Below are 26,385 nucleotides of genomic sequence, written 5' to 3'. Positions count from 1 at the left end.
ACATTCACTACCTAGCACACATCTTGGCACTTCAGATAAACGAATAAAACGCAAGCTCTGACGCAACGTTGCCAAGTGGTAAAGGGATGTGGCTATGACTTTAAGTAGATGAAATACAGCGCGATCAGGTGGCAGGGGATAGACGTGGATGTGTACAAAATAAACGTGGCAATATCGCAGGCCTCTCATTTGCTAGCAGCATTTAAAAGGAACTTGGAGCGCCGCCTTTAAATGCTAAGATGTTTGTCACGTCGCTTAGTAATGGACATGCGTAATCACATCTTGACGCTGACGCCTACTTACCATATACTGTTTATCAATTTCTGTATGTAATAGAAACTATTAGTTATGTGAAAATATATATTTTCGTACACGTAATCTTCATGACGGGAACCCTGCATATATATATATATACGGTACCACGGATCTTCACTTGTATCCAAAAAATCGTAAGTCTTAAGACCACATCTATCGTCCACAGTATTGCAAGCCTAATACTTCAGTGGACAGAAATGTGATTTTATTGGCTTTAATTTGTAGGAAACAGAATACTGGAAATGGCAGTGGAACAATTGAAAAAAGGGAACTATTAATGGAATTCATGAAGAAAGGAAAAAAAAAAGAATCCTTAATAGTTCTTAACTGCCAGTTTACATTTTGTAACGGTGAGTTGTTTGGGTTATGACAATCCAATATATATCTATAACAGATATAACAGTATATATATATAACAGATGCTCTGAGAATTACTTGCTAGTTCCATATATTATGATTTCGAGATAAACAGACTTGGAATTTGAGTTGAGTATATACATATATATATATCTATATATATAAAAGAGAACGTACAAATCCTTTGTCCGCTCATCACGCTAATACGGCTGAACCAATTTCTTTTATTTTTGGGGGGTTATTAGGATTTGGACCCTAGATGGTTTTTATCATATCACTTTAATTTTCAATTACCAGTGTCTTGAGATAATTGACCATTCAGGTGTCCATTACGTACAAATCCTTTGTTAGTTCATCATAGGTATAAAAATAAACGTATTTATATGCAACCCGCATGACCGTGTCACTCGGCGGGTTAACATAAATGACAGGCGTTATAATGGTTTTTATCATATCACTTGAAAGCGAAAAAGTAAAAATTATCTAAGTAACAAAGTTTATTGCGTTCCGGGGTGACCGCAGCGAAGCGGGGTGAACGCTGCTAGTATATATATATATATATTGTTTGAAGAACTGTTATTGGATTTAATTACTGAAATTTAAGGTTGGTAGATGATCAAGGTCCTGTTGGAGACGAGTAAAATGATTTTAAGGAACTTACGGGTACTCTGATAAGAGACACGAAATAAAGTTAACCAATCAGAAATTTTATTTCTATTTGGGTTAGGTCTAGATTACTAGAACAAAGCACCCAATACTTAAACTAAAGCCATTTTAAAAAGATATTACAGCTAAGATCTATGAACTTATTCATCCAAAAACTTATGCAACATATATTAATGGAGACTATCCAATGTGCTACTGGAGCTCTCGTGTAGCTATGTGAATAGTGTATACGAATTTGAAGCGGGAGACCCTACGGAGAGTTACTGTGATTCGGACTCCACGTTAAGCTGTACACGTCTCATATAGCCTCGCTAAAATAAACAATAAAATCAAATCCAATATCCCACAGAAATTAAATCCAGTCAGCGCTACGTTAGGTTACTGGGCAATTCTTTTTCACATAAGAACCCTAATATTGAAAAAACATCTAGACATCCACAAAATAAAATATAGATAACATTTAAACCGAACACGAATAGAAATCATCTACACTTTCAACAGTTCAGTAGAATTTTCTGTTTCAGTAGAATGTTCAGTATAAACAATTGAGTAAATTAATTCCTCGATGTAAACACGTTTCATTTTATTACAACAGAATCAACAGTTAATTCTCAAAAGGCTAGTCACTGGTATAAAACTGACCACCTTTCGTACCGCAGTCTGCATATCGATAAGTAATTTCAAGGCTTCCGGTTTCCTATGATAAATATTGTGTCATATTCGAAAGCAGGAAAAAATTCCATATTTTACTAGTACAGTACTTGATTGTATGCGTTGTGCAACTTACTAAGTTCGGAAATTTCGGGTAATTGTAGAAAATCCCAAATTGCATCGAGGAAAAAGGATATGCGAGTATTCTTCACATTACGAATCTTTGTATGCTATTATTTAAGAACTGAATGAAAACCTGTATTAATACACGTATTCTTAATAAGTATCACTTAAAACTCTTGAAAATATCTATAGTGATCATATTAATATTATTTTAAATAATAATAATAATAAAAAAACACATTACAGGAAACTTCACGCGATCCAATCGAACGGGTTAGTTCACGAATCCAAGGTCCGGTCATACGTGTGGTGTGTGTATGTGTTAGTGATCGTCTAAACATGGAACCTCATAACGGTGAAAATAAGACTGGTTCATGCTGAAGTATCTTATTTACAACCACACATAGAACGTGACTTTGTTTACAACACGTTTAACTGTTGAGAGCATCCAACAATTAAAAGAATAAAAACATACCTCCTACCAGATTTGCATTAACAGATGAATCTTTATACCTTCATTATTTGATATACTTGGATGCGTTATGTGCATTATTAATCCAATTACAAGTAGACCTATTAACGATTTCATTGAAGCGCAAATGAAATTAAAGGTGAAACGAATCTCCACAAGTACTGTATATGCAAATGTAAATAATAATAAAAACATGTACACTTCTACGATAGCATATTACCTATACACAGAACTCCCAGAACTTTAGACTAAGAAATCGAGATACTCTTAAGAAAATATATAGTATAGTCATTCTTATGCTTTGCTTTTTGCCAAAATATCAGAATCAAATAACAGATCAACATTTCCCGACGACTAATAGAAATTGGGCTTTCCTTAAATATCGCACGAACGTTAGGCTAACTTATGTTTTGAACAATCTTGAAGGGGTTGGATGAAGATGATGAAAAAACACGTTACGTGGAAGCCATACATACATGATGTAAGTATGATTCTCAAAAGAGTAGTTTAAAAAATTAAACTAAACTTTCGTCATAAAACTTTGCATAATAAAGCCTGAGAACATCAACAATTCGCCAGTGAAGACTTAAGTGTCTTCCAGGCAATTGTCTCAAAAATTAGTATTCACTGTTAGTAATTGACTATAGAATTGAATGAAAACAACAGGATTTAGCATTTTGAAGTTTCTAAATTTCAAAAGTTACTACTTTGTACTAACATACGAACATATTTTACAAAGGTCACCGCAACGAGACCTAATATTTTTTCTCTCTTTTAACAAGAACACCTGCTCACCAAAACACAGCTACACAGCTGCAACTAAAAGTTGTTTACAAGAATTCTTCATGGATATCGTAGCAGAAACAAAGAAATGAGATAGATATTAAAACCAAAGAAAAAATGAAATTTATATTACTTTCGCAATCAACTACACCGGGAGGATAGCGATATTTCTTTTTTCTTATTTTTTTTTTTTAAATCCTCTTTTTGAAGTACTCAACAGTGAAAAATAAACTACAGTATCTTAAGTTTCAAGACAAATCCAGTCTTCTTAAATTCTCCGCTGTTTACTAAAGCATGGCGTCGGATACTTCATCAATACATCGCTAATCTACGTGGCACAATATGTTAATTATATTCCATAGCTTATCGATTCAAAATTCTATATAGATTATATACAATCATTCCAAGTGTATGCTATACAAAATGGGTCAAACTGCTTTCATACAAAACACGCGTGTTTGCGTTTCCCTCCTTTCTTCTACATATCGATACCTATGATTTTAGGTATAATCACAATGTAATAAATTTTATTAATTCCATATTCTATGATATAATAAACGAAGAAAATTAATACCCAAAGATGATATTATTATATATTTATAACAAAGCAAGCACTATTGATTTGACATTTAGAACTAAAGTGGATATCATTCCAATTTTTTCTATGATCTTAAATTTAGAAACGTTAATAGTTTATATAGTAAGGTAAAGCGTTCAGAGAACATAGTATTGAGGGAAAAGATTGTTTTACATATTCAAGTAATACCCCAAAATTTGGCTTGCTACTAAGGAAACATAAACTTGTTCAAACCATTGGGTGTTTCCTTTATCACCTATATATAGTAGGCCTACTTGCATACTGGGCCACGATCTCCATGAATCCGCATAGAATCGATAAATATTTATAATAAATTTAAACTATAGAATTGCAATGCTCAAAGCGTTGAGCTCCAACATGACTTTTGTTTCTGTGTATCATTTGCCAAGACCACGCATTTGGTATCCAAATGTATACAAACATATGTACGTACACACACTGAGATATACAGTACGTCCTCATTTCTCTTCATCCCAGCTGATGGTGAAAAAAAAAAAACTCAAAACTGGGAGAGAACTTCGAAAAAGTTTAGATTTCGATTGAATTCTCATGATTTGAGCTCTTGTAATGTTTAAATTGAGTATACAATCTTTAGCTAGAGACACGATGTGGAATAATGATGTGGGAGGTTAGTTGGTTGATTTGGGAGTTTAGCATCGAAGCTGTATGAAACCTGAACCTACAGCTTAAGGTAGGATGTGAACCACATGAACCACACTGCAAATCGAACCCGAGTCTCCGGCGTCGAAGACGCGTATGTTTATCATACAACCACGAGGGAGGTCCGACAATGTGGAAGGAAACGAGAGAATCTCAAGAAGCTCACGACCACGACATTGTGAACCATCAACTCGCATGGAATGGAATCGAATCAGGATCTTTTGTACCAGACGCGAGAGATTGCAAATGAGGCACCATCTCCTTTTAATTTTTAAATACCAGGGTTTGAACGTAATATGACATTATAAATAATAATAATAATAATAATAATAATAATAATAAACATATTTAAAAGTGGGAGTATGATTTTAGAAATACAAACTACTAGGTAGCACTAATAATAAATTGTAAAAACTGCCGTTCTGCTGTGTACAATATAGTAATCTTTCTGCGATTTTTGAAGTAATTCGTTGTTCAAGATAATATAAAATATTGAGAATCTAAAAGTACTTACCTAATTTCTAATACTGAAGGAACAAACACATTATCTACAAGAGTCAATAGGTTGTAGTTAGGCACAGGAACTCAAGTACAACGTAAACAAACGCTTGTGTGATTATCAATATGTTAGAACAGAAATCACTGCACCACAGCCACAGACGGAAGGCAAACCACCACAACCCAAGAACAACAACACACTGACAAGTCCACGCTTGCGTTCGGGCAGACAAGACCCGCTACTCGACAGTGTTGCCAGACTCCAAGCGGCACTTTCTCCTCTCCAGGTAGACGCCGCCATCAGTCAGCGAGCTAGCGTACAGAAGACCCTCCCGCTTGTTGTCATGGTGCCAGTGAACTTTGTCCCACTTTCTAGAAAATCAGCCGCGAAGCTCACTCATCTTATTTTATTGTTATGTTCTGGAGACAAGAGGGGACAGGTGGGATGAGATATTTTCCTCCTCCTCAGCCGTGATGCTGGAAGAATGAAATACAGTAGTTCATGAATTGGCTAATTTTCTTACTTTTTTTCCAGCTAAAAGCGTGATAGTTGAAGTTTTTTTCTCGGCAATGTTTAAACTGAGAACTCAAATTTAACTAAAGTTTTATAAATACGTAAGAAAATTAGACAAATAATAAGTAATAATAGAAGCACAACCCTGGGGAGAAAAGAAGACTCTGGATAGTTATACTATAAAACGAATGATAAACATTGATTTTTATGAATTCTATCCACGTTCAATTTTGGTCTACTAGCCCGGTATATTTTCTCTAATTCGAGTAGCTTCCCATTTGCCTCGCGACGACGCTACCAACACCAAACCAGTGATGATGATAGATCCTCAAGTTAAAATTTTCCTCAGGAATGCTCAAAAAATCCCTTTCTAAGATAAAATTTCCCTGATTTTCGTTTAATATAGATATCAATGTTTAAAAGGAGCATTATTGCATATCTATGGATTATTATCCTGTGTTCATATCCCCACAACATACATTTGTGCTTTTGGTCTTCTGTTATTACTTCAATGTTACCTTGTACGATGATATCCTCAAGCCAGGTTGCTGAAAGCCTGTGCTATATATATATAAAAAAAAAAAAAAAATCACTTTGTATGAGGGATTCTCAAAAGAATGCCACCGTTTTTCGTTATACTGCCGCAGCGCGTAGTATCACAACATTTGTTGAAAAGCTAAACTTCCCTTCATTTTATCTCATATTTGTAAAATCTCCCTTTTTCCCTTCTTAAAAGAAAATCTTTGCTAAATCTCATTACACCGCGGAAAATTTCCCTCAAACTAGCATCACTGCACCAAACATTATGTCCCTAACGAAAACTAAACTTGATATTCTGCGCAAATCAATGACAGGCGTGCTAGCCAAACAGGAGGCCGCGATGGATCAGTGGTAGAGCGCTCACCTTTGGTGCCTGCGGTCTCTGATTCGATACTATAGTCACTGTTTCCCTTATCCTCACAGCATAGAAGTAGGACATTACACTAAAAGAGGAAAATACATAAATTAACACGAAAATGAATATAAACTGTTTAATTCGAGCTCTTAACAAATGAGAGATCATGACAAGCGATCATCATCGACCACAATAATTACAGTCATCGTTTTCTCTGCGTAAATTAAGAAGTTCACGTTAAGTGAAATTGTTTTAATTCAATCCTGAGAAGAGATAAATCGACTGCATCCGCAACAGACGAGCAGAATTCATTTTGATGATAAAGGTAATTATAGCAACCGTGTGATTAAAATGCGAGCCCTTAGTTTATTTCCTAGAGAGAGGATATAATTTTCGGTATAAAGCCAATATCGCCAGACAATCGGGGAATAACACTTCAATGAAGGTAGAAAGCCAGAAATAATAGCACTGGAAGTTACTCAAGTTGTCTGAACAGCTATAGCCCTTCATGGTCTGTAACGTCACGAGTTTAGTATAACAACGTTTCTTCTGCAAATCATATAATGCTCATTTTCTGACCAGAAATGCCTATTTTGTAACCGGGCTGATTCGGGCTCAAGCTCGCTATTCTCAATGAGACTCGTACTAACTCGAAAATGAAAGTGAAATCTTTAAGTTTTACGTCCCACGGTTATGCCGACTAGGCTAAAGGAGGTGGTGATGAGAGACGAATGAAATGTGGAATGAAGAAAGGGGGGGGGGGAAACGGGAGAACCTAAGTTAGAATAAATAATAATTGCATCTCAAATTTTGTTTTGGTGATTGAAACTCAGTCTTAACCCGGCGAAATTAAAATACCGCTAATTTTACAGTAATTATGTAATATCTTCAAATAGATAAAAGATAATTGAAATGTGAAACAAGAGCGCCTTAGACAATATTATTTTGCATGAGGTACCGTTATCACAAGTCACCTAGCGGCTCTCCGTTTTCAGCCGGTTTGAAACGCGAAAATATGTGCCGATTTTCAAAATGGCTCGAAATCGAAAGCAGATAAGTGAGTCGTGATAACGGTATCTCATGTAAAATGATATTGTCTAGGGCAGTCTTGTTCCACATTTCACTTATCTTTTATCTATTCGAAGATATCATATAATTACTGTAAAATTAGCGGTATTTTAATTTCGCCGGGATGAGGCCTCTTAAGCGAGAAAAGACTGCTGCTATTAAATAGAAATTTTATTTTCAAGAATTTCCGATAACATGGTAAACAAATATGTTGATTTTTAACGTCAGTAATATATTTTCCCCCCCTAACTGTATCACGGAAATGATTGAACTCCATTTACCATGCATGCTATCCGCTCAACCATATAACTATCTGCAACAGAATATTAAAATATGCACTACCATTCACGTTCCTAAACATTAATGCAGAGTTAACATTATTATTTCCGGCTGAATCTTCAAAAGAACGTGCAACTGAACACCATTAGTTCTGGCATTTACATATTTCCAACGGAGCACATGCATGAAGAGCAATCAAACAAATATCAAAGAAAAGAAGCGTGGACACAACGACTACGTTGGGGTTGGATGACTGGTTTGGGATTGGCGCTGTGCTCCAGTGATGGAACGGTTCACGCATTTCTCACCTATGACCCGGAAGTAGACCCGATCTGATCTGGACAGACGTATAATGTGAACAGACCCAATGTGACTCAAAGATAACGAAATATCGTCATACGTATGTAAAGTATGTATTAGGCTGTAAATGCAATTCTTACAAGTATGATTCTCTATTGTCCCTTTTCTCACAATCATATTTCTCTATTGTTGTACATAATATATGGGTTTTTCAAAACAACACCGACAACGTTTGGGAGGTGATTCCTGACACCAAGATTATACAAAAAGTATAGGACGAACCTGGGTGCATAAATGCTTCCTTTCGGAGTTATAGGCTGCCGAAAACATGAAAAAAAAAATGCACTTTAAAGGTCCATAGTTCCAATACTATGGGACTACCATAGTCGGGTCAAGACTTCACTTACATGTTTCAGAATCCTGCGGTACTCACGCAAGAATGTTTATAGAGGGAGATTGGCTACGAGCATAGAATTTGAAGTACTCCCCAACTAGCTGTATAAAAATTGTTGCGGAAGTACCGCAGGATTCTGAAACGGATATTTGGATAGGGCACATACTAGTTTCTAAGTGAAGTCTTGAAAAAAATAAACTTTCAAGGTCCGTACTCCCAATACTATGGGGCTTACTGTAGTCGGGTCATGTTTTTGGCAGCCTGTAACTCCGAAAGGAAGCATTTGTGCGCCCAGGTTCGTCTATACTTTTTGTCTTATCTTGGTGTCAGGAGTGTGTGTGTGTCATTTTGGCTTTCTCCGAAATTGGTTCTGTTTGATGGAAATCAGAACCGGTTTATGATAGAAAACAACCAGTGTTAAACATAATTATAAGCGAAACAGTCTTTGGAAAGTGTCCAAAAAACGATTCTTGTGCCCACCACTAAAGCCTTTCTATTTCAAGTGTGCCCTCGGAAAATATGTGAAACATATTTGGGACCTATCCCCGCCGCCCTTTATGGAGGAAACCTTCCTTTGCTTTAGGGTAAAAAGTGAATGACCTCCGCTGTGTTGCCAATTTGTCATTCAGTCGTTCTGGCTTGACAAGTGAAGATCGTAGACTACTTAGAATGGCTAACGAGAGTGTGAACAGCGAAGCTTGTCAATCTAGCAACCCTTTCTACATCCAACTGTTCTGAAGAATCTCGGGGGAAAAAAAGAAACTTGTCCCTTCTCTTTTCGAGAGAGGTACAGGAAAACACATCGACATCAGCGCCAGCACGGGCACACTTGAAACAGAAAGGCTCTAGTGTATGTGTGTCAAAGAATCATAGAAAAAAAAAAAAAAACTGTTTTTGCTTATTAGAGACGTCAAAATATAATCCAGCAAGCTGTTGTGTAGAATATGATATATCGTTTAGTCCCCAAATTGTTCTATTAAATCTCTCTGTGCATTGGATGTTCAAAACCACTGCAATATTTTTCAGTATGGAAAGATGAATAAACATGAAATTACATTTAAATTATTCACATATTACTTTGATTACGAAATATCATATCGGGAATCGAATACGTAAATATTTCAGCTCGAGTCATTATTAACCCACTATAAAATATTGCAGTAATATTGAAGAGTTAATATGTTGGCTACTTCCAAATCACTAGATCAGACTGTGTGTAAGAAATGAGATAAAGAGCGAAATGATCCAAGTGACTCGTGCTATCACTTTTGCTGTGCACCTATAGTTTAACGAAGAATACGAACCACATAACTCAACTCCACTAAGAATCCTAGAGCCCAAGTCTCCCGTTCCAAATACTAAAACGTTAACCTCATACAGTATGTTTTGTTTCAATCATTAACAGGCGGCTCGTTTTGTTATACAGTCAAAGACAATTTTACCGCCTCACCTTGCAGCATCACAGAAGCATTTGCTTCTAGAAGCATTGGCTTTAAAATTACGTCTGGCTCTCGGAGTATTTATTGACTTCAATAAGCATATCCCCATTACAACATGAACAAGCAATCTGATTGGTCATCGTATGTGTCTCCTGAATAATTGTCCCTATATTATCATTACAACGGCACTGTGTTATCGGCTTTACTACCACGTTAAATAATCTGGTAACGCGAAAACCGAACACACTATATTCACAAGACAGCAATTTTCTCCAAATTTCTCACAGTGCTTTTGGGCTGTGAATTTTCTTTAACCTCATTGCGTCATTTCATGGTCCCTCAAGATCACTATTCACAATGAGAGTGAGTAAGATTGAGTTTCACCCTCACGAAATTTTTGGGCTCTTCACACAACAACCCGAAAGAAATACCGAGCATAATACAGTAGATTACTGCTGTTAAGTTTCAGATTATTGTCTTTATCGGAAGAATCTGAAACGAATATGTGTCAGCAACAAAACCATCAGTGAGGCACAGGTCACTAGAGTTGGATTCCTGGTGAGAGCTCATGTGATACGGATCTTACGTTATGTGGTACGGATCTTACGTTAAGCTGTAGTCCACGTCTCACGTAGCCTAGGTGCTAAAGGGGACGCTAAACTCTCACCAACTAACATCTTCAGACTATATCTCGATCAAGAGGATAAATTATTCCTTCCCCCGCCTATTATCAAATTTTAAAAGGGTGGGTGCAATCAGGCACGTAGCCAGGATTTCGTAATAGGGGGGGGGGTCCGTGACGAAATACTGCGGTTATCACACCAGGGGCTCGATCATTCTAAACTGTTTTACTGTAAACATATATTGGTTCGTTTAGCCAAGATTTCGTAATGGGGTGGGCATGACATTAAATACTCTGGTTACACTCTAGGGGCTCGATCAATCTAAACTATTTTACTGGCAACACATATATTGGTTTGTAAAGGCAATAAAATGAGGATATGTTAGTAAGTATTTTAATAACAAACTACTAAGAATCTCGAGTAAAAGAATAAAAAAAAGTATTGAGAAAGATATAATCTTTTGATTTTAAGTTCTTCTGAGAGTCTATCTGATCGAACCGGTTTCTCGATCGTCATTTGTAATCCATAGGATTAGCATGGAGCTAGATGAAATTCGGAATGCTCCGTTATAGTAATATCCATTTGCAACTTGACTTCCTCCCCCCCCCCTCGCCTGTTTCCTCCACACAAAGCTCCTCATAAGAAAGAGTAACCAAACGCTTGCTGTAGCTTTATATTTTTAACGCTGATTCTTCTTTTTCTTGTTTCTTATTGTTTCATCCTTCTTTAACTTTTTACATTTCTGGTTCCGAAGGGGGGTCCGGACCCCCCGGACCCACCCCTTGGCTACGTGTCTGGTGCAATGTATTATTGCACTTTTCTGTTTTCGTTCGTTAAAATCACAAGGGTAGCATATATCGTAGACAATCTACAGAACTCAACTCCAATCCTGAACAAATTTGCCATGGCGGTAGTAGATTTTGACTTGCTTAGTATGCATGTGAAATATTTTCCTGTACAGACCTCTGGTTTTCGAGTTATGGGTCATTAAAGTTATGATTTGAACTTAGTCAAATTTTCGAGAGAAAAAAAACTTGCTATTAACCCTAGAACAAGAATTAGGGAAAATGCACAGAACAGCTATGTTTAAAGATTAATTTAAGAGCAAACGCAGTGTAATTTGCTAAAATCGATTACGGATTTTTTCACAACCTTCGAGTGAATGGATTAATTATAATACAGTTTTTCTAACTTCTTCTAATCTCTTCTCTTAAATCTCTTTTAATAATAAATGATGCTGCTAATTATTACACTAAACTAAATTTTCATACATTACAATGAACGAAGAGACACGGCCGACCAGTCAACTTATTCATTGGCTCCCATCGCCGTTATTTCAGGCTTTTTAAACCGAAGTTCTCTACCTCTTAATTTTAAGTATGGTAGCTCTTCAACTACCTCTGGTTATTGTGCCAATACAGAAAATTCTCTCTACTCACAATCGCGATAATGAGTACCAAGAAGCACATACTACCTTACTTTAAAAAACTTTTAAACGTACCTGCTTATAAAGCTTTACTCAAATGAATATTGTGCGTTGGGATCCTCCTCCCAAATGCTTCAATATATTCTTAGAATCGACAAAAGATGTGTGTGTTTTACATCTACGCAATAAATGCTTTTAAGACTATAGATATCGGAAGAAAAAAAAAAGAAAAAGAAAACCTCAACTGTTTGCCTTCGCGAACCATGGATACAAGAACAAGGACACTATATAGACGTCCATGGCTGCACCTGTATACGGATGTCCAGAAAAAGCCCATTACGCATCCTTATTCAGTGACATTGTTCCAATTATTGGTCGTCCAGTGGACGTCTTGTGAATATGATATGCATCTCTAATAGACGTCCAATATGTTCACACTAAGATTACATTTCTCTGTCATTGTTTTAAGCGCTCTAAAACAGCATAAACGATAATAAATACTGATTTCTTTTAACATTCTAACATTCATTAACGTAAGATACCTTATTGTAATTTTCCAGCTGTCATTTTATTAAACCATATTTAACCATTTACAATATAAACCCACAATAATTTCACTTGCATCGGTATATTTAATCATTAAAACACGATTTAGAAAGACAATACAAAACGAGAGAGAGAGAGAGGTTTCAATTGACATAGAGAACATACCGTAGCATTAATAGAAAAATAACAACTTAAAATCATAGGAGTAAATAGTGAGGATGTGACCTTCGTCTGTGATCTCTTTACATAGGGGGAGCGGTGGCTCAGTGGTAGAGCGTTCACCTTCGGTGCTTGGGGTCCCTGGTTCGATCCCAGCTAGCGCCGTGTGGACTTTGTGGTGGACAAACACCGTGCTCGTGGGTTTTCTCGGGGTTCCCCCGTTGCCTCCCACTTTCTTCATTCCACCATTTCACTCATCTCTCATCATCACCGTCTCCTTTAGCCTAACCGGCATAACCGTGGGACGTAAAACTCAAAAATTTCATTTCATTTTTCTTTTTACACAAAACTCCTCCTAGCTTTTAGGATTATTTCCTAATCATATGTTAATAAGGGTTACTTCTGAATTGTGCCACTTTTTCTTTTTTCTTTTCTTTTTTTTTTAATTAAAGTGTGGCTGTGTAGCTGTGGTCCTGGAGCCTCAGCTGATCTAAGCCGCGCATACGTCTTCCTGTTTTTTCATTCACTCTATCTCTGCCTTTTTGTCTGTGTCGAATGGAAATTCTTTTTTTTTTTTTTTTTTTTTTTTTTTTTTTATCAAGGAACCCAACATCCAGCTGTATGGTGGAAAAGTCGAAATATAACATACAAGTAGACATACAACTGGGTAGAAAGAACTTGAACTAACCCTAATGTCAACAAAACCCGAAGACCTTCGCAATAATGCCTGAACTTTTTTTTTTTTTTTTAAACATTACACAAAACCTGCAAGTAGCTTTGTTGAAACAGATACGAAATAAATATACTGCAGAAACACTAACGCGAAGATCTTATCCACTTAACGTCTGACAAATTGCTGTTACTTAATACGAACTGAAAAAAATAGCATCGTGGAGGTCTTTGACTTCAAATGTCTTCGAGGAGGACCTGATGAGTCCTCGCTGGCGTGAGAACGAATTAGATGCATTGGTGTAAGGGAAATAAAGAAGCTATTGGATTCGAAGAGTGACAAAACTTTTAACGTGAGAAAGGAAATACTTTTAATTGGGTTTCTTGATGAAGAAAAAAAAAAAAAAAAAGAATTTCCATTCGACACAGACAAAAAGGCAGAGATAGAGTGAATGAAAGAACAGGAAGACGTATGCGCGGCTTAGATCAGCTGAGGCTCCAGGACCACAGCTACACAGTATTACTACTTAACATGTGAGAAATATCCAGTTAGAATACGTGACAAAATTTGCCGATTAGAGAGGAAGCTGGCTGAAACTGCTTCTGGTCAATGGAACTGTTAGTGACCACATGAAAATTAAATACGATGTTTGTGTTTCCGGCCCACCATTCATCATCTCCTTCATACGCCATCATCCACCCTTGTATCCGGCTTGCAAAACTAAAATATTAAACATATTTTGCTAAATCAAAACTTGTTTGTAATAACTCTAAGCACGTCTCTTAAGTCCTTCAAATTGTTTTTCTTCCCAAAGTTCATGACACGTATATTTGACCTTAAACAATCCATTTAGAAGTACATCTCTTCCGTAGTCTAGCAAGAACGATTGAAATCCAACATACGTCGACGGGTGGTCTAGGATTCTACTTCGTAAGTGACAAGGTCCTTAGTTCATATATTACATGCATTGTAAGAAACATATTTTTAGCATTCGACTCCTTAACATGCTCTTTGATGTCCTAAATTCACTTAACAAACATAATTTCATTTATTGTACAAGTGTTTCTACATGCTGAATAAACCTAGGAACGACGATGAAACAAAATTTCCCTGGTTAATGCAGGCTAAAAGGAGAAATGAGACAAACGAAAGACAATGATAATGAAAAATGTAATACGATGAAGATAGTGAAAGGAAATGAAAGTACATGATGTTATCCGCTACAAACTGATATGGTTTGGGATACAACGAGAAACTACTCTCTCCAGCAAGAGCTTGTAGAAGAATATAATGAAAATTAAATATTTTCATGTCCTGTCAATCAGTTATGGAACAGATATTAAAGCCTATGAAACGGGCCAGGGATAAATTTACATAAAGAAGGAATTCTTTATTCTCTTTCCTTTTAATTTGAATCTTGCATATAACACACTAACATATTTTATTAAAATAACATATCAATGTTATTTTCAACTAGCAGCGTTCACCCCGCTTCGCTGCGGTCACCCCGGAACGCAATAAACGTTGTTACTTAGATAATTTTTACTTTTTCGCTTTCAAGTGATATGATAAAAACCATAGAAGATTGCAGTAAATGTTAACATTATATCGCCTGTCATTTATGTTAACCCGCCCCGCTTCGCTGCGGTCACCCCGGAACGCAATAAACTTTGTTACTTAGATAATTTTTACTTTTTCGCTTTCAAGTGATATGATAAAAACCATAGTAGATTGCAGTAAATGTTAACATTATATCGCCTGTCATTTATGTTAACCCGCCGAGTGACACGGTCATGCGGGTTGCATATAAATACGTTTATTTTTATACCTATGATGAACTAACAAAGGATTTGTACGTTATGGACACTTGAATGGTCAATTATCTCAAGACACTGGTAATTAAAAATTAAAGTGATATGATAAAAACCATCTAGGGTCCAAATCCTAATAACCCCCCAAAAATGAAAGAAATTGGTTCAGCCGTATTAGCGTGATGAGCTAACAAAGGATTTGTGCGTTCTCTTTTATATAATAGATTACAGTATTCACATTTCATTGCATCATATATGCATTCAATGCATTACATACCATTTCGCTTTCAAACGCAGTATACATCTTAATGCTGAATCTACATAGGGTACACCAATGCTCCACATGGATTGTTGGTTGATTTGGACTTTAACGTCTCTTTTCAGAACCGATGCTGAATGAGACTGCATCTACAGTTTAGCGGAAGATTAGAATGACACGAGCTAACTAACTAACTAACTCTATGGCCTATTGAACCCGGAAGATCAATACGGCGTTCTTAAAAAGCTCTCCACTGACTTCTATCCTTAGCCAATTACATCCAGTTTCTACTTTGTATTCCTATTCCTGAGAGATCCATCTTAATATTGTCCTCCCATCTGCGCCTAGGTCTTCCTAATGGTCTTGTTTTCAGGTTGGTCTTCCAGTATAGATCCTGAAAGCATTCCTACTTTCTTCCATCCTGGCTACATGACCTGACTACCTGAGCCTCCTAGACTTGATGATCCTAACAATGTTGGGTAAATCGTATAAATTATATAGTTCCTCGTTATGAAGTTTCCGCCATTTCCCATTCCCGTTTCTCTTAGTTCCGAATATTCGTCTCAGGATCTTGTTCTCAAATACTTTCAATCTATGTTCTTCCCTCAGAGTGAGCGACCATGTTTCGCAACCATACAAAACAGACATGATTATCGTTTTATATATTTTAAGCTTCAAATTCCTCGACAGAATTCGCGACAACAAGTGATTTTGAACTGAATAATAACACGAATTTCCTGGTTTTAGTCGACATTTAATTTCTTCGTGAATATGGTTTTCGTTTGTTAATATTGATTCTAGATATTTTAAAGTATCCACTTTATTAAAAGTATTATTTGACATTTTAACCTATCCATAATTTGCCGTATTACAATCCCGACGATGTTTTCTCTGCATTTACTTCTAAACCCATGTCCCTGCAAGCCTTTAATAAGACTTCTGCATTTTATCTCTATTGTTCTCTTATCATCCGTTATTAAATTTACATAATCAGCATATGCCATAACCTGGTGAACCCCATTCAACTCTAGACCCTGGTTGCTATCTTTAATTTTTCTTATAGCGTATTCCAGAACAAAGTTGAATAATAATGGCGACAACGCATCTCCTTGTTTGAGACCATTCTCGACATGACGCGAGCTCCCAGCAAAAATTTAACCTTAGTCTCCCACGCCTTAGGCGCATTCTCTTACCGTATATTTATGATGAACTCTCTAAGTTTGCAATTAAGCAGATACGTTTCTTGATGTTTTTGAACAATAAAGGAAGCTATAACTGTATACGCCTATTTTTTTTTCTACGCAGTGGGTTCATTTGAAAACTCGAAAGCAGTTCGTTGCATGCACTCTATTTTGATACTACTGTACGTACTTCGTACGCAATCAGCATTTCATGTAACGTTGTTGTTTGTTTAATTTAGGATTTAGGAATTAGATTTCTGGGCTTTCGGTCTATGTAGCAATGCTAGCCCGTCACGTGTGAGGGATAATGTTCCTCGGCGGTCACACTATCCGAGGAAAGGGAAGGAAGAAAGGATTGGGAAAGGAAGGGAGCAGCCTGGGATCTGTATGTTAGGTACAGTCCGCAGCAAAAAGACCTGCAACGTGAGCACGTAAGTTTTTTGTGATATGACGAGGTGTTTTGCTCCAAAATAAGTGTGTATGGGAGGACGACGAGGTTTCTCCTGTCGTGGTTCGTGCCACTTAGACGTTATATTGATTCACTGCGCTGTTAGGCGTAGTTTTACAATAAACTTACACGCTCATGTTGCAGGTTTTATGCTGCGGACTGTACCATCCCAGTATTTTGCTTGGTGTGAATGAGGAAAACCTCACTCTGGATGGTTGGCCTAATATAGCTTTCACACTTTTTGGACCGAGTATCTGCAAAGGGAATCGAACCCGGGACCGCTGGTGTTGTTTGTTTAATGTTTCAAAAACCATATTGGGTGAATAAGTTTCTGAATTTTACAGAAAAACATTCCTGATTTTGTACGTCTTATCAGAATATAAACTACTACTTAAATTATCGTTCTCATTCAAATTCAATGATATGCTGATAACAGACATTTTAAAAGTTTTCGTGAAAATTATTATTAATAATAGTAATAATTCATCACATACTTTCCAAGAAGATAACCTATTCTATTTAGCCATTTGTTTAATGTTATGATTTTTAAAAAAAATCTCTTTTGAATGGCAACGCAACATTCTCCCTTCCGCCTTCAAGGTGTTTCTTGTACATAAAATTCACCGAGAAACTGCTGCTTTTCATTCCCATTGGCAACCCTTTAAAAGGTAGACGCAAGCTTTATTAAAGAAGTCAAAGATAGTGGGCGGCTCGAGTACACTTCTACTTTGCTCCCCAAGGTGGTCATCATTTTCAAGGTCAATGAGTTTTTGGGAGCTCTTCGTGCAGCAACCACCAAAACTTTTTTTTTCCTGCTTCCCTTTCTTTCGTTTTTAAATAACCAATGAAGAATTCAACTAAAGTAAGTCAGAGACTGTCTGCGAAGTTGTAACCATTGTAGATTATAGCAAAGAACACAACCACTCACATAAAGAGTAACACCGAATGATAAAAAAAAGAAAGAAAAAGACAGAAAAGAAAAAATCCTACTCTACTAGCTGAGTCACTGAGATCAGTTCACATTAGCTCCGATTCCGATTCTGCGCAACGAGCTTTTACATAATTTTAACGCAGTTGGTCGATGTAATATCAACATTAGTATGTTTCACATATGTAATTGACTTCATTTCTATTATTATTATTATCTGTAACAATGAAAATGAGATATTTAATTTTCTGGTCCACGATAATGTCCTTTAGGTTCAAGGAGTCGAATGATGAATGATTATAAAAGAGGAATAAGAATGTGGGAGGAAACGGGAGAAAATCGAGGAATACAATGCAGTCCATTACAAATTCACTTGGTCTGGGATTGAATCAGAGACCCCTAGCTCCAGAAGTGAGCTCTACCACTGAGTCATTTTGATTACTACTATTATTTAAGTAGTTATAGAACAACAATAGGCATGTCTATCTACTATCCATGTGTTAAAGTGTATTACGACCAGTGCTCATATTAGCTACGTTTACAATCTTACAAAAGATCGAGAAACCACTTCAAGCCTGTAGCTAGACGAAGCCCGGGGACTCAACTCTTTACAGTGCAACCATTTTTGGTCCCCTTTGAAACTTCCAATTGTTTGTTCTTATATACAGTATATATGAATGTTAAGATGGGTTGCCACGTTAGAACTTGTAGCTGTCATAAAAAAAAATTCTTGAACCCATACCATATTTCACCATGTACACCATATTTCACCATAGTCTTCAAAGGGTCATAAAACATTTTTTTCCATCTTGCAAGGAGTTGAACAGTGTGTAACATTCTGGGACGTCTTGCTTGCTACCTGCTATCGCCTTCCCGTTGGCATAAAGGATAAACCAGTTTCGCCGCTTCCGAAACAATGGATTCTTTTGGACAGGGAGGGAGAGTGCGCCAAAATACACGTTTTTAATGAGGAGGTTCACTGTTTGTCTACTAGAGTGTAGTGCTGCATAGGTGAAAATACCTTTCTTGCTTTCAAGAAGTTGTAAAATCTAAACAGTAGAAAGAAAGATTGGGTAGCATGGTCTTTTTTTTTTTAATGACAGCTACAAGATTCATGTAAAATGGAAACGTGGCCCTAGGTGAACTCAGGTTCCCCCCCAAAAAAATATATCGCTCCCTTATAGTATTCTGTATATACGCCTGAACCACCTATGGACAAATTTAACTAAAGTTCTATTTAGAACTTCTGTTCTATAAATTAGAATATTATCATCCTATTTGAATAATAATAATAATAATAATAATAATAATAATAATAATAATAATAATAATAATAATAATAATAATATATACAAAATAAAATCTTAATTTCTGCATTGCTGCTTATTTCTAAGAAATATTTTGGTACCAACGAGGAAGGAAGCTTCAAATCTGTTTGCGGATGCTTAAAACCTTCTTTGTAAAGGTTATGTAAATCTACCGTTTTGAATAAAATTTACAAATTCACATTTCTTAAATAAATATATGCAGTACATCAATAAATCTGAACCTCCCTGATTAATTGGAATGATATTGATATTTTGACTAATGGTTACTGGATAACTTTAGAAAACATATAAGCATCACCCCTAAATTTTCTATCTATTTAGCCTTTAACTGTACTGGTAAATTGAAAGCATATGTACGTCAGATGTTTGTAATCACGAAGTGTTGTTGAAGGTTAATGTATCCTCACATATTTGGAACGGGAGAACAATTCCTAACTTAAAAGTTAACTTAAAACAAAAGCAATTTGGACACCTGTGTACAGCCACTTACAAAAGTATCTCCCCCATAAGTGCTCTAATTCCATTACTTGGGGTCCAGGTTTTTTGCAGTTGTGAGAACTCCTAGACAGATGCAACCCAACTTACACGTAACATTTCTCGGCACTGACAGCAGTTGGTAGCACTAAGTCGAGTCTTTATGCAAGTAAAATTGTTGAGTTGAGTTGAGTTTATTTTAGTTTAGCGTCCCTTTCAGCAGCGAGGCTATATGAGACGTGGACCTACTGATTAACGTGGAATCCGAACCACATGAGCTTCCGCCGGGAATCGAACTCGGGTCTCCTACGGCAAGTAAAATTGTGAGTAGATGACACACGAAACATTTTCCAGCGTATTGAACTTGTTCGGCGAACCCGGGCTCGAATCCCGGCCAGGTTGAAACTTTTTCAAAAGTTTCAATTTCGATTTTAATATATACTCAGTGTGACAAGAAAGAACTTCTCTCCTCCAGAAAGAAAATGATGTTGGAATGAGAATTGGAGAAGGTCTCTCAATGGAGGCAATCATTTACAAACTTATTTCCAGCAGTTATTCCAAATTTGATATTTTCAGCTACTTTCAAGCATTTCCTGTTAAGTCCGTGGTCAGTATTTTTATTTCTCTAAACATACAATATATAAAGAAATAATACATTACATACACAGCAATATTGAGATTAATATATGGTGTTCTTTGGAAAACACGATGCGAACCATAGAGATTCATCTCAGAATGGAGAACTGTTTCCTTAGTCACCTATTTTACAATTTTACCTGGATAAACACCTGGATCAGGGCTACCAACTGCTGTCAGTGCTGAGAAAAGTTACGTGTAAGTTGGGTTGCATCTGTCTAGGCGTTCTCACAACTGCAAATGACCTGGACCCGAAGTAATGGAATTAGAGCACTTAGGGGGGTGATACTTTTGTAAGTAGCTGTACAACGGTTTAACAGGACTCAACAATACCTAATATGAATAAGTTTCCAAGTTCAGTGTTAAGTGGTTTCTTCTAAGAATAACAGATAAATAACCGAAAAAAAGATTTGAAAACAAAGTTTTTATATAATGCATATTTTGGGGGAGAGAAGGTAAAATTAAGAAATGGGACTCAGACTATAAAATCATTTGGCGCTCTAAGTAATTTGCTATGACCTATTATAATCAATACTAATACTTTTGTCGCCTTAATCCCATTGTAAAACAATATTTTAAAATTCTGCATGGTATAAAATAAATTAATTCTTTATGAAATATAAAATAAATTAATTATATCCTGAGAAATCTGAAATTAATTGCAGGAGAAATAAAAACTTGTCACTGAAGCCAATTTAATGAGAATTACCAACATCCCCAAGATCCAAGTTTTTATTATCATCCTCTCTTCGAGACGTGCCGAAAAATCTTCCTCATTGTTTTTCCAACTAACATTTTCAAGTATCTAGAAAGTATTTTGACGAGAGACGTTTACTGCACCAAAGAGATCAGGTCAAGAATTGCCATAGCTAAAGAAGCATTCAACAAGAAGAGATCACTCTTAACTAGCAGGCTCAATATTGGACTTAAGAAGTTGGCCAAAGTGTGTAATGTAACTTTTAACACATTGATGTATATTAAAAACTTTTAAAAATTAAAACTAAAAGAAACAAACAGGTTGAGGTTTTGTAAATGCACTTTCAAGGAAGTAATATTTAAAAATAACAGTAAAAATCTTAAAATATAAAAACAAAAGAAATTTATACAGGTGTAAAGCTAAAAACAAAGTATTTAAACTAAATAAATGGTACCGGTAAACAAAGGGCAGTTATTTGGCCAGTCATTAGATCAGTCAATTAATCAGTCAGAAAGGGCATCGTGAGTCAACTTTTAGATTAAATCCTTGTCAGTATGGACCTCAGCCTATACCATCAAACTTTTCTGTAAGTACTTCTTTAATTACGATAAGAAGCAACACATAAGAAGTTCGTGTATGGAAGTCTTCCTCCATGACAGGCGTAAATTGTTAAAATTTATAATTTCTATATTTATTATTTTATAACCTTCTTCTCTATGTAACCAGTTTCAATAAAAATCAAGATGCATCTAAAGTAACATTGTCTTTCTACCGAGGATAAACAATAAGCAATATTCTATAATCATTAAATTCAAATTAGCAACAAAAATCTCTATATTTTAAAGTTACGAAACATGGCTCCCCGGCGGGGAATGGAAGCCCGGTCTCCCGCGTGTCGAGCATTGGACTGTATGGTTCAGAGACTTGGACATTACGGAAGTTAGAGAAGAAATATTTAGAGACCTTCGAAATGTGGTGTTGGAGGAAGACGGAGAAGATAAAATGGACAGAGAGAGCAACAAACGAGGATGTTTTAAAACGGATAGGAGAAAAGAGCACACTTCTAGCCACCAACCTTCGTAGAAAGGCCAATTGGATTGGACACATCTTGCGAAAAAATTGTCTTCTTCACACCGCCATAAAAGGAAAGATGGAAGGAAAGCAAGGAATAGGAAGAACATAGCTGATCGATTATTTAAAGATAGGAGAAAATATTGGGAGTTAAAAGAGGAAGCTGAAGATCGAGAAAAGTGGAAGAAACATTTCCAGGCCCAAATCTAAAAACAAAATAAAAATAAAAACTCCTCATTAGTCCCAGGACCTGCCGAAAGACAAAATACATAATAATAATAATAATAATAATAATAATAATAATAATAATAATAATAATAATAATAATAATAATAATAATAATAATATAGACCTCACAACCTGAGCTTTCAATACAGCCAGTGAGATACACATATCCTGCACATCCTAGACGTCTCGATTTATTATCTGGACCTTCAGCATTATTTAATTTCCCTCATTCGTTAATTCTTTTACTATATATTTACATATTTGATAGAAGAGAGATCTCTAGGGGAAGGATACATTTTTTTCCCATTAAATGCATAAATTAATCTCTCTACGTCTCGTGTGCATTTTCTGGAAACAAATTCCATAGCACGATTCTGTACTGAAATCCTCGAAGGAAATAGGTCTTGCGTTGAAATATGGTGTGGTATATTAACTAAAGAAGCCGATTATGGTTAACGTTATATTGATAACAGTTATTTCACAAAATAATTATTTTCTAGTGCTGGGATATGTTTCACAGGGATGTGTATGTACCAGCTTCAGAAATATGAGAATATCGTATGTGTTTGAAATTCTATTTTCATTTATAAAAGTGGGAGAGGAGACAGTGGAATAAGGGATTATCAGTAGCCGAGAAGTATTATTAGTAAGAACATAAGAACGTTAAGTACCAGTAAGAATAGCGAAAGACGCATTTAAAACTAGAAGTCTGCATTGAATATTGTAACGTTAAGTCCGCATGGGGTCAAATTCGACCTCTCACTTATCTTGCAGTAATTACGTTTGGTTAATTTATTTATTTCACTGATTTCGAATTAATTAAACATTTTAAATAATAGTAAGGCATCTATGTGCCTAAACCCATATAATTATCAATATTTAATGCAAGTAAAAGTGTCAGAAATATAATAAAATATATCATGTTGGGGTCAAAAAAGACCCCCAAACGGACTTCTAGTGTTAAGAAAGAAAGAAAGAAGAAAGTCTATTTTGTGGGACCTTGAATAAAAAAAGCTTATAAAATGTCTAGTATGGACTATTGTATTCTATAAGGTAGAAACATGAACAATGTGCAAAAGTGACTGAAAAATCCTAGACAATTTTCAAATGTTCGTGTGGATAAAAATGGATAAAATTAACTGGGTCGTGTGGAAAACAAATCAGGTGGTTTTACAAACAGTAAGGAAGGAAATAATTTTGTATGTAATTAAAAAGGAAAAGATAGTGTTTGGGACTTGATTGTGAAGAAGTTGTATCATGAGGAACGTGCTAAAAGGTACGGTGGTAGGGGAAAAAGAAGGCAGGAAAAAAGAGAGTACAGTCGATACATAGTACTAACACAAAAAATTGCTACGTCAAGACGACGAGATAAGCTGATGACCATCGTACATATGTATAAACTTCTCAGTTTGCGATAGTGACCTGCCTGCCAGTAATGGAAGAATATATATAAATACTTATATTTTCATCATCCCAAACTCAATCTTATTTTTGCTCAACTACTTAATTTTCTTCAAAACTTTCCTTTCATAAACTCTTAGCCTGTTTATTTCCCCAAAGTTACTCATTTTTAGGACTCAACTTTCACATCCATTCAGATAACAGTCAAATAATATTACCCGTACTGAATATGCTTTTACATTAAATTGAACACTTTTTACATTATTACGAAGTGCATTCAAGTTATAACACCTCCATTTTTCTCCACAGAACTGGTAACAGATCCTACCGCTAAAGTTCTGTATGCCGTATAGTGTTGCCATCTTTGTCATGTATTGACAACGAAAATGAAATCTTTCAGTTTAACGTCTCACGAGTACGTCCTTTACGCTGAGAGAGACGACGATTAAGGAAGTGAATGATGACAGAAGAACTAGCAGAATGAGAATGTGGGAGGAAAGGGGAGTACCCTGAGAAAACCCAAAGACACTATGTTGTACACCACATACTTAGCTGGGAATCGAAACAGGAACCCCACGCACCAGAGATAAACGCTCTACCACTGAGCCACCGTGCCCTCAGTATTGACGAGTGCTCGCATACTTTAAAAACAAGTAGCACGTTTCTATCTATTACCAGTGCTGAGAAAAAATGGATGTGTTATAACTTGAATGCACCTCGTACAATGAACTGAAATTGCATTAATATGCAGATATTGCACACAAAAGTATGCTGGGTTAATACCGAAGATTCCTGCAACTAACAGGAATTAAATTGAAAAATAATTGATTAAGGTAGATTAACCACTCCACTATAATCGGAAGCACTATAGATCATACTTAGGGATGCGCACGAGACAAGATTTGTGGCTGTCTCGTCTCGAAAATGTACTGCAAAAGTGATGTCTCGACTCGAATTTTGTCAGGACAATCCTGTCTCGACTCGTCTCGTGCACATCCCTAATCATACTGTACCTACTACATAAATGACACATATTTTGGATTTTTAAAATTAACTCTGACGCTCACATGTTCATGTTGTAATTAGATTTTAGACATCTTTACGCTTGACTGCTTCCGTACGTTAAAACGACAATTACGTACACGGTGACCTTGTTCCTGTATGGCTACGCAATTCTTAGAATAATTATTATTGTTGGTTCCATGGAACACATTTCTCTCTTTCCGTTTCCGGTACATCATGTCCCACATGAAATCAGACTGACTCAATCTAATAAACTCGCATAAATTCCTTGCGCTCTATTCAATTAACGTGTACATTAATATTTACTGAGAATAACTGAATTAATTCTGACATTTGTCCCCCCCTCTCACTCTCTCTCCTTCATATACGCAAGATTTACAGAAGTTTGCTGGCCACTGTGTGAACTGCGAAAACACAATACCCGTCTATATACTTTTCATTCATTATTGTAAATTTAAATATTGATAATTCAACATGTTAGTCCTATCTTACTATTTTATTGTGATTTTGTAACAATCAAAATAAAGCAATGACAAAAATATTATATACTCAATGCTGTATGCTACAACAAAAGCGATACAAAGGCCACTATTAAAAAAAAAAAAAAAAAAAAAAAAAAGAATCATATTTTATGCACACCGATATCTCAGGGGCCAAAATAGATTTACATGAATATATGCGGCATTTTTCTCTTCGGGGACAGCTTAGTGAAACTGCATCCCTATTATAAATGCCAGCGGTCTCACAACTGTGCGAACTATGATTTTTTAAATAGACATTTTACATTGTCAAAATATTTTAAATGCCTCATCCCTCTGAAAATTTAATTGACTCATTTTGAGTCACGACAACGACATTGTAGGCAACTCTGGCAACTTGTAATATGTGTACCAATCCACACTACAAACACGTTCTATGTGAAACTATAGGCAGGTGCAAAAGCCGTCGAAAAAAAAAAAAAACAACACGTACAATAAACAAAAAATGTATAATCCTTATTTGTAAAACCCAAAGGAAGTCTTTGTGATGTGTTTGCACCTGGAACTGGAACTACGAATCGAACGAATATTCTTGAAACTTTCCTTAGCTCCTACTAAACTAAATACACACACCTTTCCCAAAGTCAAGCTGGGGTGGTCCCTCATGTATATTTCATCGTGCACTGCGGCCATTCATGCTATGCAGCAAGAAAAAAATGAAAAGATAAAAAAAAGAGGTAGAGAAGAAAATTAGGGGTCTTTAAAGAGTTACACACACACACACAGGTTTGTTCGGTTAGATTATGTATATAGAACATTTATGCAGTTCTTCCAACAAAGAAGAAACGCAAGCAGCAGCAGATTAGTTCTTTAGGGCTTTGACCGACTTCTCTGCAGCCGAACCAAACTAACAGCTTATGAATAATCATCATTTCTTGTTCCTCTGTCTCCTTAATACCGTTCTCCGCTTTATTCCGTCTCCCAA

At 36.0% G+C, this 26,385-nt stretch overlaps 1 protein-coding gene across 3 annotated transcripts in view; it reads right to left on the bottom strand.

Moving 5' to 3' along the window:
* The window catches only part of MICAL-like (protein), a 482,706-nt gene that overhangs the window by 145,309 nt on the left and 311,012 nt on the right, over positions 1-26,385 (bottom strand). The window contains exon 1 of one of the 3 annotated variants that reach the window (XM_081751176.1): positions 5,140-5,351. The exons of the other annotated variants lie outside the window; for them this stretch is intronic. The gene's annotated coding sequence lies outside the window, so the exon portion shown is untranslated. Of the gene's footprint in view, positions 1-5,139; positions 5,352-26,385 lie in introns of those variants that run through there. 3 annotated transcript variants of the gene reach the window in all.

Source organism: Thermobia domestica, chromosome 3 (assembly GCF_964235325.1).
Source record: "Thermobia domestica chromosome 3, izTheDome1.hap1.1, whole genome shotgun sequence".
NCBI lineage: Eukaryota > Metazoa > Arthropoda > Insecta > Zygentoma > Lepismatidae > Thermobia > Thermobia domestica.
The sequence above is the reverse complement of the archived record's forward strand: the minus strand, read 5'-3'. Positions and strand labels throughout refer to the sequence as shown.